Source organism: Nannospalax galili, unplaced genomic scaffold, assembly GCF_000622305.1.
Source record: "Nannospalax galili isolate Female #2095 unplaced genomic scaffold, S.galili_v1.0 scaffold1055, whole genome shotgun sequence".
Lineage (NCBI taxonomy): Eukaryota > Metazoa > Chordata > Mammalia > Rodentia > Spalacidae > Nannospalax > Nannospalax galili.
In genome coordinates this window covers 129,022-133,515 of record NW_008337140.1, presented here as the reverse complement: position 1 = coordinate 133,515, position 4,494 = coordinate 129,022, and positions in this window count along the sequence as shown.

The window sequence follows — 4,494 nt, the reverse complement described above, 5'->3', positions numbered from 1 at the left end:
ACACACATACACATAAAATAAAAATAATAAATAAAATATTTTTAAAAAAAGCTGAGCTTGGTGGCACACACCTGTAGTCCCAGCACTTAGGAGGCAGAGGCAGACGGATCTCTGTGAGTTCAAGACCAACCTGGTCTATATAGTGAGTTCCAAGACAGCTAGGGCTACAGGGAGACCCTGTCTCAAAAAGACCAAAAACAAAAACAAAAACAAAACCACAGGGAAGACAGATGGTTTCGGGGCCATCATGCTGAGGTCAGCATTAATCCAGCTTGGTTTTGCAGCAGCACAACAGTGTCAACAGAGTGAAAGGGGAAAGTAACTGAAAACGAAATGGTGCAGCTGCTATGGAAATCAGAACAGAACCTGCAGAGCCCAGTTCAAGGAAATGCCTGGAATCCAGCACCTGGCAGGTGGAGGTAGAGGCTGGAAGATCAAGAACTCAAGGTCATCCTTGGCTACACAGCAAGTTCAAGGCCAGACCAGACTACAAAAGACCCCTCATAAACAAACAAACAAAACAAAATGGGAACTGACCCATGGGGCTTTCATTTATGGTCCCAGCTACTCAGGAGGCAGAAAAAAATTGCTTTCTTTTTCTTCTTTAAAAAAAATTATTATTATTATTACTATTATTATTATTATTTTATCTTTTTGAAACAGGGTCTCCCTGTAGCCCCAGCTGGCTTGGAACTAACTATGTAGACCAGACTGGCCTCAAACTCAGAGATCTACCTGCCTCTGCCTCCCAAGTGCTGGAATTAAAGGCATGTGCCACCACACCTGGCTTATTTATTTATTTATTTATTTATGTATTTATTTATCATTTTGTCTGTTTGAAGTAGGGTCTCCCTGTAGCCCCAGCTGTCCTGGAACTCACTATGTAGACCAGGCTGGCCTTGAACTTACAGAGATCCGCTTGCCTCTGCCTCCCAAGTGCTGGGACACAGGCATGCACCACCACACCCAGCTTATTTATTTATTTTTTATTTTATGTATGTGAGTGTTATGCCTGCATGTGTGTAAGTACACCCATACCCTGCAATCCCCAAAGAGATCAGAAGAGGGTGTTCAATCCCCTGGAACTTGAGTTATGGACAGTTGTTATCTGCCATGTGGGTGCTGGGATCCAAACCTAAGTCTTCTGTAAGAACAACCAGTGTTCTTAACCACTGATTCATCTCTCCAGCCCTATTTTCATTTTTTCTATTTTTGTTTTTTGCAGTACTGAGATTGAACCTAGCTTCCCTCATGCTAAGCAAGTATGTTCCAGCCTCTAAAAAAATTTTTAAAAAAAAGCAAACTTTTTTGGCGGGGGAGCGGTCTTTTTGAGACAGGGTCTTCCTATAGCCCCAGCTGGCCTGGAATGCACTATGTAGACCAGGCTGGCCTTAAACTCACAGAGATCCACCTGCCTCTGCCTCCTCTTTAGGGCTGAGATTAAAGGCATGTGCTACCAAGCCAGGCTTAAACCTTTTATTTTGAGACAGGTTCTCACTGAATTTCCCAGTCTGCCCTTCAACTTACTCTGCCACCCGGCTAGGCACTGAACTTTCAATCCTCCTCACTCATCCTCCTGCATGGCTGGGATTACAGACCTGAAATACCAGGTCCGGATTTATATATATAATGTTTATTTATTACATTTATTTACATTTTTATTTATTTTATTTTATTTTATTTTTTATTTTATTTTTATTTTTGGTCTTTTTGAGACAGGGTCTCCCTGTAGCCCCAGCTGTCCTGGAACTCACTATGTAGACCAGGCTGGCCTTAAACTCACAGGGATCCACCTGCCTCTGCCTCCCGAGTGCTGGGATTAAAGGCCTACGCCACCACGCCCTGCATACATTTTTATTTTTTAGATAGAGTCTCCATGTAGTCCAGGCTGGCCTTGAACTTGTGATCCTTGTGAGGCTCCCAAGTACTGGGACTTCAGTGTCTCAATTCTTAAAATATCTTAAAAAAAAAAAAAAGAGAAATAGCATGTGTTCCAGCAATCCTACTTCTGAGTAGATACTCAAATGAGTTGAAAGTAAGATCTCAGAGTGATATGTACACCCATGTTCATTGTAGCTTTATTCACAGGAGTCAAGAGGAAGAAGCAGCCTAAAGGCTCATCAGAAAATAAATGGTTAAAAAGATGTGATATATATGGCTTTTGGAGAGATAGCTCAGTAGTTAAGAGCACTGGCTACTCTCACAGAGGACCCAGGTTCGATTCCTAGCACCCACATGCCCGTTAACAACCATTCATAACTCCAGTTCCAGGGAATCTGATGTGATCTGATCTCCGAGGCATTGCAGGACACAGGTGTACTTACATGCAAGCAATACACTCATAAAATTTCAAAAATAATAAAATATTAAAAAGATGTGGTACATACATACAACATAGGAGGAAGCCTGACCTGGAGGAGGCACAGGCCTGTAATCCCAGCTACTTAGGAAGTTCAGGCAGGAGGATCATAAGTTCAAGGCCTAATAGGGCCAAGAGAGAGCTCAAGGCCATCCTGGGAAACTTAGCGAGACCCTATCTTAAAATAACTAAAAAGTAAAAAGAGGCTGGGTATATAGGTCTGTAGTAGGAAGTTTGCCTAGCATGTACGTTGTAGGCAATCTTTCATGTGAAATAAGTCATTCATGCAAAGAGAAATACTGTATGATTCCATTTATATGTGGCACCTGAAATAGATTTATAGAAGAAAAAGTAGAATTATTATTGTCTAGGAGAGTTGGGGAAATGGGAAGTTGTTTAGTGAGTACAGATTTTTTTCTTTTTTGGTCTTTTTGAGACAGGGTCTCCCTGTAGCCCTAGCTGGCCTGGAACTCACTGTGTAGACCAGGTTGGCCACGAACTCATAGAGATCGGCCTGCCTCTAAGTACAGATTTTTTAGTTTTGGTTTTTGGTTTTTAAAATTTTTTTATTATTTCATGTGTATGCGTGTATTGCCTACATGTATGTAAGAACACCCATGTCATGCAGTGCCCACAGAGGAACTAGAGTTATGGATGGTTGTTAGCCACCATGTGGGTGCTGGAATTTGACCCGGGTCTTCACCAAGAACAACCAGTGCTCTTAACCGCTGAGTCATCTCTTCAGGCCTGGTTTTGTTTAGTTCAGGTTTTGTTTTGTTTTGTTTTTTTGTTTGTTTGTTTGTTTTTTTAAGACAAGGTGTCATGTAGCCCAGGTAGACCAAATATTCACCATGTAGCCAAGGATGACTTAAACTTTATTTATTTATTTATTTGTTTGTTTGTTTGTTTATTTATTTTTTCTTTTTTGGTCTGTTTGAGACAGGCTCTCCCAGAAACCCCAGCTGACCTGGAACTTGCTATGTAGACCATAGACCAGGCTGGCCTTGAATTCACAGAGATCCACCTGTCTCTGCCTCCTGAGTGCTGGGGTTAAAGACTTGTGCCACCACACTGGGCTGACTTAAACTTCTGATTCTCTTGTCTCTATGCAATTTGGAAGCCAGCACCACTTAACAAGCTTAGTGTCCCACAAAAATGCCTGTAACTTGAGTTCCAAGGGATCTGATGCCCACTTCTGGCCTCCTTGAATACACCCTCTGCACACTGACACACATGTCCACACACTAATGAATGAATGAATGAATGAATGAATGAATATACATTTTTTAAAGAACAAAAATTAGCAAATGGGCCGGGTGTGGTGGCACTCACCTTTAATCCTAGCACTCGGGAGGCAGAGGCAGGTGGATTGTTGTGAGTTCAAGGCCAGCCTGGTCTACATAATGAGTTCAGGTCAGCTGGGACTACAGGGAGACCCTGTCTCAAAAAGACCAAAAAAAAAAAAATTAGCAAGTGGGGGTGGGTTCTAGGGAGATGGCCCAGTCAGTAAAGTGCTTGCTGCACAAACATGAAGATCTGAATTCAGATCCTTAGCATCGATATAAAAAGCTGGGCACATGCTTGTAGTCCCAGCACTAGGGACAGAGATGAATCCTAAGGCTGGCTAGCCAACTAGTCTTGCCATTCAGTGAGCTCAAGTTTCATTTAGAGGCTTTGTCTCCAAAAAAAAAAGAAAGAAAAAAAAAAAAAACTAGTGAAGGGGCTGGAGAGATGGCTTAGCAGTTAAGAGCACTGGCAGTTCTTGCAGAAGACTTGGGTTTGATTCCCAGCCCCCACAACTGGGTGGCTAACAACTATTCATAACTCCAGTTCCAGGGGACGCTGATGCCCTCTTTTGACCTCCACAGGCATTATATCACACAAGTGTACTTACATACATGCAGGCAATATGTTCACACACATAAAAATAAAAATAATAAGCTGGGCATGGTGGCACACATCTTTAATTCCAGCATTTGGGGAAGCAGAGGCAGGAGGATCTCTATGAGCTTAAGACCAGCCTAGTCTACATAATGAGTTCCAGGCCAACTGGGGCTACAGGGAGATCCTGTCTCAAAAAATAGATAGATGATGATAGATGATAGATAGATAGATAGATAGATAGATAGATAGAT